At 41.1% G+C, this 10,322-nt stretch overlaps 1 pseudogene; it reads right to left on the minus strand.

Annotated features, from left to right (window-relative positions):
• Nucleotides 1-4,075: 4,075 nt before the first annotated feature.
• LOC103599086 lies at nt 4,076-4,609 on the minus strand (annotated as a pseudogene).
• Between the last annotated feature and the right edge of the window lie 5,713 nt (nt 4,610-10,322).

The following is a 10,322-nucleotide window of genomic DNA, read 5'->3' on the forward strand; positions in this document are numbered from 1 at the left end:
AGCTAACAGACCAGCCCAAGGATTGCTACATTTTGATAAAAAGAATAATTCAGGAGGAAAATATAAGAATGTAACAATCATAACCTTGTAATCAGCTAGTAATGCAGCTTATATTTAAAGAACTAAAATTAACATGATTGAAAGGCAACAGTGACAAATCCACCATCATAAATGGGAGATTTTTAGCACATCCCTATCAGTAACTAGCAGATCAAGCAAAGCAAAAATTGGTAAGAATATAGTGGATTTGAGAAACACAACCAAATAGTTTGACCTAATTTACCTGTAGAGAACCACTCCCAAGATAAAGAAAACACATTTAGGAGGATTTTGCCACCAATTCTTCAAGAGACAAACATAGCCTACACCAAAACAGTGTCAGTGGTTTGGAAGGAAAGATCTGGAAAAGTGATAGGATTTGCTACTTACTGAGTTTGTGACCTGGGGGAGGGGAGAGGTGGAACGGAAAATGAGTCACGCCAGCCAGGTGGGCGGCAGGGGGAAGAGGGTGAGTTTAGGTGGGATCTTTTGAGTTTAAAGTTCATTTCAAGGAGAAAGGTGAACTTCAGCTCCCTGGAGTTGTTCTATTTGAGTAATCTTCAGGCGCCTCTGGCATTCCATGTGTGCTTGTTCAGTAACAACCTTGCTGATTCATCCACAGTTAATAGATGTCTGTTAGTGGAAATGCTACTTGATTTATCAGGTAATACTTAGGGGGCTTATGTTGAAGCTGCTAATTTTATTATGCACTATTTGTATTAATTGATTAGGGCACTTCAGGAGGTAAGAGCTTTTCCTCTCAAGTGGATATGTAACTATTGATTCCTTACAGGTGATCTACACCATGAATCAGATAATAATCATAACAGCTATCATTTGCAAGCACTGGAGAGTTTACAGGCTCTTCCACATACGCTACCTATTGTGATTTTCTCAGCAACGCCAGGAGGTAGATAGGATAGGGTTTGTTACTACACCCATTTTGCAGATGAGGCAATTGAAGATCAAATCACACAGCTGTCTCCTTTGACCTTCCAATCTCCTGTTGTTTTGATAATTCAGACTTTCCAGGTGGCTCATAAGCTGGAAAGATTGCAGTGAAAATACAGCCACGTTCTGTTTTTCTTTGGTACTTAGTTCAGAGTGCTTTGTTCCCGTCTTTTGCACTGGGCTTGCTGTTTTAAGGTCTTTATTTCTATGAAGAAGTTTGGATCGTGGAGCTCATGGATAGGTTTATATGTGTGCACATATGTTGGCACATGCTTTTTCTTTACCCCTTTTGTATGCTTTTTTTTTTTTTAAAATCTCTTTTCCTCCTTCCAATGTGCCTTCCCATGCTGTGATGGTGGAAAGATACAAACTGCAGTTCCTGGGTCGGTTCTGTTTTCTGGACTAAACTCTGACCAAGAGCGTCTGTGTGCAGTTTTCTGCAGAAACAGTCCACAACTTCCGTCAATTCTCAAGAGTCCAGGACCTACCAAAATTAAAGACCACTGCAGAGAGAGAAAGGAATAGTAATAGGAAAACATGTTTCAAACAATTATAGATTTCCCTTTTGCATTTCCACTCTTCCTTTGGCTTTCTCCATTTTTCTTTGTAAAGACTGTGAAATCGGTCAAAGAGTTATATACAACTTGATGAAATAAAGGGGATGTTTCCAACATTCTATCCTTTTTATTCAGGAACAAATGATACCAAGGTAATAAGTTTCTTTACAGTCAACCAGAAAGAAAATGTCTCTAATACCCTATACTATTTTTGATATCTGTGGAATGAAATGTAAATTGTACAAATTCAGCTTCCAAAGGATGGAAGTAATTATAATAGTCCTTACCTTTGTTATACTTCTCAAAATCACTTACCTTTATTGGAATTAACACAGACAGATGGCTAAGAAGACTTTGAAGTGGCTTCCAGCCTCTTTATGCCTCTAGGACTAAATTCGTTCTCTTCCCTCCATTTGAAATTTTCTCTCCTCATATTCCACTTGCCAAACTCACTCTCATCCTCAAGACTGAGCTCAAATGTCCCTCCTTTAGGACATAGCTCTTAACTCGTTCCTGGTTGGGTATAATCAATTTCTAGTCTTCCTACCCAGAGTGTGTGTTTCATGAGCACAAGACCCGTGTCTTTTTGTCTTAAAAAAAAATCTTCTGTGGCACCTAGCATAATGTCTAGCACAAATGGAAATTAATACATGTTTTATTTTTTCAATTTTGGTGTAAGTAAATATCAGCAGTAAAGTGTGTAATGCTTAAATCTTTTCACTCAAAGATTTTTGAAAATGCATGCATAAAAATGAGGGAATGAATGGAAGGAAGAATGAATGGATGATTTCATACATGAGAGATTTGCTCATGTTGTTAGTGACTGGGAAATCCTGACGTGTGCTCTCAGTTAATTTTGAAAATCAGTTCCCACTAGCCTACTTAGCAGCTCTTCCTGAGGCTTTAAATTTTTCTTTCTGGATTGGACCTTGTGAGGAAAATGGAGTCACCATATTCAAGCCCTCTTGCCTCATATCTGGCTGGATGTGATTTAGTACATCCGTGGCAAACAAGTTACCTAAGAGTAGTGTTCGTGCGCACGCACGCCCATGTGCCCTTGGCTTGGGGCCACTACTGTGTACTTTGGTATGGAAGACAGTGGCTCTGAACTGCTGGAGGCAGAGCTCATGTCTGGCATGAAGCATGTCAACTTTGCCAGTGGCTACTTGAGTTTTCTTTCGCTTACCTGACTCACAACCTGCACAGGACAGGGCAGAAGGGTCTGTGATCCAGCCCGACAGACCTGGACACAGAAGACTCTGGTTTGCAATAAAGAATCCACTTACTATTCACTCACGTTCATTCTACAAATATTTATTGAGTGCCTGTTACGTGCTAGTGTACAGTCCTAGCACTAGAAGTAAAAAACAAGATAGGGAGGGAACATCCCTCTTCTCACTGAGTTTACATTCTAGTGTAAGGAGACCAAAAATGAACGGTAAATACAACAAGTAAGTGATTTATGTTAAAGTTTTTGTGTTGTGAAAAAAGCAGAGAGGGGTCAGAGGCTTTAGGGGTTCTGGGTGAGAGTGGTGGGCTTCAGTTTTAAATGGGGTGGGACAGGAGAGGACCAAGAAGGTGAGGACTGGAAGATGGAGTGAGCAGAGGAGGCTATGACTCGGCCCAGCGATTTCAGAGGGTCCCTCTGGCTGCCGTGCTGGTGTTGGGAATGACAAGGGTGAGCAGCGTGGAGGAAGGGAGGAGACGTTGGAGGAAGGTAGAGGCGAAGGGGCAGCAGTGAGACTGCGAGAGGTGGCTTGACACGAAAGTTACCCCCAGGCTTGGACCAGCGGCGTCTGGTCAATGGTGCTTTTTGACTAATCCTGGTCAAATGGGACCCTCAATTGAAGACTCAGGAATCTTTTGAAAGTGCTTCTATACAAGTATTGATAGGGGTAATGATTTGTAAGGTTTTTGGATCACGATTGTGCATATGCTCCATTTAGACCAATATCTTGATTTTTTCATGTTGATCATCTTCTATTAAGGATTGATTCACCATTTTTGCCATAAACTTGAAGTCATTTGGTTGTATTGTGTAAGTTCTGTGGAAGGAATGCTTCCTGGATTTGATTATGAATTGTCATATCTGAAAAATTTGTTACAGGATTTTGAGGGCATGTAGGTAACAGAGGATAATACTTATTTATTTATTTATATATTCCAGTTTCTAACTCATGAATATATTTTATTAATTCTATTTCAGAAAACTTTTAGCAAGTTGTTTTATTTACAATGCCAACTTTTAAAAGTTACTGAAGTTAAATAAGCTAGGCAGAAATTGCTTTACAAAAAAGAGGGAAAGCCCAAAATGTCACTTTCTATAGAGAACCCACAGATCAGTTTTATTCAAGCAAAGAAAAAAGGATACTTTTGATCTCACTAGAAAAAACTCTGCCATTGGTTTAGAATCTGTACTCAAACTACACACACAATGAGGACAATATTCCACTAATACAACTGATTTGCTGCTGCATTTGTCTACTGTTTGTCTAATAGGAACGATTATAAACAGAGCCCTGCAACTAGTATTTGGAACAATCCTTACAGCGTTACAGTGTCAGGCACAACATTTTACTTCTCTTCACACCACTGGTTCTCTTTGCGTAACTGGGCTTCCTCCTCTTCGGTGAAGTCATTTTTGATATTGTAGGTCTTGCAAATCTTCTCAGGAGTTTTCCCTTTGATCATATTGGCAACAGTCTTGCATGTGACATCAAGGAAACCTTTGATGTCTAAGAAGTTTGCAGCCAGAACAAGTTCAAAAAGTGTTCCTTGGTCCAATTTCAGGAATTCTTGGTCCCAAACAGGGATATCATCTGTTCACTTTTCTTTTTTCTCATCCTCAGGAGGAGGAGGGTCATCCTTGTGGTGGGTGCACCACTGAATGATCTTTTTAAATATTGCTGCATTAACATTTGGTAGAGGAACTAGGTCATAGTCTCCTTCATCATCCATTCCCAAATCTTCCAACATGGTCTTGATAGTCACGATCATTTGGCAATTTCCATATCAACTTCAAATATCTCTCCATCAGAACTCTGCAACTTAATTGAAGGCATAGTGTTTGGTCTCAAGGAGACAGAGGGCTGGACGCTGATGAGAGTGGGGCAGCGTCAGCACATGCTGAAGAGAAAGACCTAGGACAAGGCCACTAAAAAACAACAGGGGAAAATATTTAGACTTTTCAGAAGTTCTGGACAACGTTATGTACTACAGACTATTAAAAATGTTAGTACCTGGGCCGTCCCGGTGGTGCACTGCTACAGTGCGCCGCTTGGGAAGCGTGGCGGCACTCCCGCCGAGGGTTCGGATCCCACATACAGACCGGCCGCTCACTGGCTGGGCGAGGTGCGGGAGCGACACCGAGGGTTGCGATCCTGTAGCCGGTCCCGGTCCGGTACGGGCGCAACACTGAGGGTTGCTATCCATTGCCGGTCACGAAAAAAAAGACAAAAAAAAAATGTTAGTACCTTGGGTAAGAAGTTGTTTAAATTATAGAAAAATCCAGTAGAATAAATTAAATTTATTTTCTGAGTTAAGAAATCCTAAACAGTAAGATTCTCGGTAAATTCCAGAAGTGTATGGCAAGGGACACTTTCCAGAAAAAAACAGGAGGTACTTTTCACATGGGTAATATGCTTACAGAATACATTAACCAAAAAGTTGTTATCTATGGAAAATATTAGTACAGCTTAGAGCCTGAGATAAATTATTTTTGTGGATAACTTCAATGTTTAACAAGAGATATAAAGATATTTGGATGTAAGTCTTTGAGGTCAATCATTATGAAAGACCAAGAAGTTTCTACTTTGACAACTCACAGACAAACTTCAAATTCGAATTTACTTTTTCTTCCCTTCATACTCCTTATCCGGGAGATGCTCTTTACCTATTGAACAATTCAAAAGTTATGGATACTTTTGGTTGCCCCTTCACCTAAGCAGGTGCCCATATCTGCTGAGTCTACCTATGTCTCATCTCTTTCCATTCCCTTTCTTGTATTTTCTCTCCCACCATCCTGGCTGAGGACTTTGTCATTTCTCTTCTGGAATATTCCCTAGCCTCCTGCCTAGTATTGCTATCTCCCTTCCAGTCCCATCCCAGTCCATCCCCAGCTCTGACACCAGAGTAAGGGCTCTCAGCTACGAATCTGATAATGTCACAGTGCTAGAGACAAGCTAAGGTCAAATGAGCTGAGCTCAGCACAGATGGACAGGTCCAGTTGGAAAGAAGGCTGGGAGAGCTATGCTTGGAAGGACACTGGCAAGTCTTTTCTGGCATTAGGCAGAATTCGGGACCTCGAACTTGACAGGCAGTGGAAGAAAAGTTCGATAGGGCTGGGTACAGCATGAAGAATATACAGAAAGATTAGTAGTGTTGGTAAGGAGCCTCTGCAGATGGAGGGCTTTTGTCCAGGGCAATTCAGATACATTCGGCTGGCCCCTTCCAGGTAGATACTTACTGGTCTTAAAGGGCTCTGATCAGTTAAGAAGAATCCAGTCCCTTAAAAGGAAAGGCTTCCCCTTACCTAGCTATGCTTTTTCCATAAGTGAATATGAGAGGAGCACAAAACCCATCTGCCCATTGGGACTCCCCGGGGGTGGGGGTGGGTGGAGGGTGCTTGTTCTAAGGCACGTGGTTGGACTAGCCCTGGGGAGTGGGGAGAGGATGAGACTGGTTGAGGGCAGTTTCTCATCTTTCCCCTTGTGTGGATATACCCCCTCTGAGACTAAGTCACCATCTGGAGCCAAAGGGAGAGGTCTGGCCCATTCCCATTTTCCAGTTTTCTCCAACTCATCCTGTCCATGCAAATCTCTTCTGCACTTTCAGATGAGTCTTCCTGAAATGTGATTTTTATTATAGCAAAAGCCTTTAATGACTTCTTATTGTTTGTGTGATAAGTTCCAACCCCTTTAGGCTGACATTCAAGAACCTTTACTATCTGGCCCCAACCTATCTCATTATCTCCAATGCAAATCCTCCACTCAGTGAAGCAGTGAACTCACTATTCCTTGAACGCTCCACAGCAAGTCCTGTGTCTAGGATTGTGCCCATCCTACTTCCACTTACTTAGAATGCCTCTTCACTCCTCTCCACTTATGCAAGATTTTAAAGATAAATGCTCGGATCTTACCTGTTCCACTCTTGACACCTCTGAGACCAGTTGGGTTCTTGCCTTTGTTTCCATGAAGCCTAAGTGAATTTGGTGATTTCTGGTGAGAGTTAATAAGTGGAAAGAAAGCAAAATATAAAGGACTATTGTGGAAGAACTGTACTTTTCTTAAGAAAGCTGTATTTCCTGCAAGAAATAAATGCCTTCAAGACATGCCCTCTTGAATATCAAATGTGTCCCTCTCTCAACATGGCACTTGTTCAAGATGCACAGGAGATACTTTTGCACCATTGGCTCTGAAGAGACTTCAGGGGCTCATGTGGCAGAGCGTTCTCAGGGCACACTCAGTGTCTTGGGTCCAGGACATTCTCAGTGACTTGCAGCTATCACTTTTCTTTCTGAGCCTGTAGGCACTACTTATGTAATTCTGGCCTCAGAGGAATTTCCAGGACACTTGACTATAGACAAGAACAGGATAATTAGGATAAAAGCTGGAATGGTCCATACTTTAAACTCTGAAACTCCTAGCTTGAAAAAGACTCAAGACAGAGGTTTTGGGCATCTGGACCAGGGAAAGTATGTGGGCATGGTGTTAGAAAGCCCTCATGAAAACATGAAGATGTAATTTAAATCTCTAGGCATGTTTACAATACACACTCCATATATGCAGATCCCATATGTGAATAATGGAATTGACTAACTTCCCAAAATGTTAAGACATATGGACTTTGGTCTAGTGGGGTCAGAAGCATCCAAACAGTCTGATAAGTTCTGAAGGCAGTGTATAAATGCCAGCCTAATGCAGCAAATGTTCCCCAAACAGTCTGAAAAGTTCTGAAGGCAGTGTATAAATGCCTGCCTAATGCAGCAAATGTTCCGTGGGTAATATCTTCCTGCAGAGCGACAGCAAACGGAAATTGAGCTGTGTATTTTCTTAGCATCTTAGCCCACAGTACCCTGTGTGTTTAACTCAAACTCTTTAAGCTATAATGGAACGTCCTTAATGGATCATCTGGCATATGTGTGATGCTTACATGAAACAAACCTCTAAAAAATTTAAACAAAACCTTTTAGAACTTCCCGCTAGGGAGCACAGTTGTGTTGAAAGGTGATATAATTTGTGACATCAGAAGCCGTTTGTTAGTCTCTTTACAAAGCATTCTTCTTTTCATTTCCCTGACTTCCTTTTCTTCTTTTTTTCAAAAGAAATTTATTATTTCATTAAATGAAACATTTTGGGATGCGTTTATTTTTTTGGAAATTACATGCAAAGGTAATGGACTCTCATGATTTCCATCCAGCACAAGTTACATACAAGTTATATTTTGTCCAGATTTTCTCACTCATTACTTTTATAGGTGAAGTTATATTTAAGCAGGGGTGACAGTGGAGTGGGAGAGACATATGCTGAGACATTAAAATTAATTTGCTTTTAAAAGAAATGTAAGGTGTCTCAGTTGTAAATATTTGAAAGAGATTTTTATTCTAAAATTGTTAACTGCAGTAATTCATTTTTTATGAACTCTGATCCTGACATAATGAATGCCATAAGTTTGTTGAACAGAAAAGGACCCAAAGAAAGAAAAAGAAACAAGCCCACAAGCAGCCCTAAAAAGGGCAAGAGATAAGGCAGGAATCCATTAAGTCCAGTCCAAAGGGGATTTTCTGTCAGTTGTTTTCTATACAGTCTCGAACTATCCCGGTTTTGTTGGCGTAGAAGCAGCATCTTTCCTGTAGGGTGTTTGTGGAGTTGCTCCAGTGTTATTATTTATCCAAATAGGTGTAGCCCATCCAGGAGTATACCAATAATGAATAGGATCTGGCTTGGGCAAAATATTAGTATGACTGAATTTGTCAGCATTTTGTATTGAATTTAAGTCATCATGTTATCTATGTAGTTATTTCACTGTGAAAAAATTGATAGAATTCTTTTTCATCATTTTGAGTAGGCGTCAGTAGTTTGCAATATAAATCCAAAAGAATTTAGCAAGCAAATGGTTCAGGATGGTCCTGTATTTCTATTTGCACGAATGAGATTTGATGACCCTTGGGCCACACAGGCTTAAATTAGAGACAAAATGTAATGCAGAGTGTTCCCGTAAAATTTTTAATGATCCATTTAGGTGATTGTAGCTGCAATTATAAGGAATATTGAAGTTCATTTTTCACTTGTTCATATATACACAGCAATTTATTTTATATACAATCTGGACACATAACTCAGTAATTATGACACAGCTACCCAAAATATCTGGGCTGTGTGAGTTAAAAAATGTTCTTAATAACCTTGTATTTCTTTTTGAAGAACCTATAAAGAGGAATGATTGCTTTTCAGAGAGGCAAAGGATGATCAGAGCATGCTGCATGGGGAAATGTCTCTTCTGGCTTTGCTCAGGACTCTTATACCCACTGCCTTGCTCTCAACTGCCTGCTAATGCAAACTAACAGACTGATGTTTGATTTCTGCTGGGGAGCCAGTACTCACCACCTTTACCATGAACCTCATGATTTCTTACATAAGGCTCAGTTCAATTAATACCAGAGTCAAGACTGGAATTCTTCCTTAGGGCAGGTTATGGGACTAAGGTTCTACAGCCAGAGACCTCAGTGTTCCTTTTATGTCTTCTTGTTAAAAGGTTGGCTCCCTTCGAGAACATTCCTTGGGCTACAAAGTGGAGTAGGGGGACAAGGGGGAGGGAGAGGGAGGTTGGGGATAACTGGGTGGGGGACATGGGGAACATATGCAATTTGTGGTAGTGGGTATGCTGCCAGTATGAATCTGGCCCTCACATCATGGGCATGAGGGGTGACAATCAGCTTTGTATCTCATGAATATTCATAACCAATATAAACAAACAAACAAATAAATAAAAAGGATGACTTCCTTCAAGTCTGGAATCCGGAGCCAGTTTTCTTGGTAAACAGCTGATGCTTTAATTGTTTCAACCTCCATTTTATTTACTAAGCCAATAAGTAATGTTTACCTTTTGCCAGATGCGGGCAATGTGCCTTAGCAATAATTAACTCCTTTAATCCTCACAATGACTGTAAGATAGATACTGTGCTACTCCTATTTCACAGATGAACAAGTCATATGCCTAAGGTCACAAAGTTAGACAGGGACAGAGCCAGGATTGGACACAGGCAGTCTGCTCTGGAATCCATGCCCTTGGCTGCAGTCTCTGCACTGTTAGACCATTCTGCACTTCTAAGTCACCCTTCTGGAACAAAATTGTCACATGCCCTGGCTGGTGTCTCTTTGCCAGTCCTGGAGGAATGCTCAGAATAATGCACAGCTCTCCAAGGAAAAAATCCCAGGAATTTACATAGACTCGCCCACCTCTGCCCATCACCCCCCTTCCACTCAACCCCCGCTCCACCCCGGTCTTGCACCTTGCAACCCAGCCACGGTGGGCATATGGACAAGCTTTCTCATACCTTTGTGCCTCTATGCTTCCACTCCCTTCTTATGGGATTCCTTGTCTCTCCATACTCATAGGACATTCCCCTAGTCACTTTTCAAGATGTAGCTCATTGTCTTTTTTTCCGACTTTTGGCTCCTTCTAGCAGACTCAACACAAGTGCTTTGTACACACCCCCCAACACTGCCCATTTGATAATGGTCCTTTAGTGTCAGCTTTCAGCCTGATCTGAGTCCT

The sequence above is a fragment of the Galeopterus variegatus genome, unplaced genomic scaffold (assembly GCF_000696425.1).
Source record: "Galeopterus variegatus unplaced genomic scaffold, G_variegatus-3.0.2 Scaffold8, whole genome shotgun sequence".
NCBI lineage: Eukaryota > Metazoa > Chordata > Mammalia > Dermoptera > Cynocephalidae > Galeopterus > Galeopterus variegatus.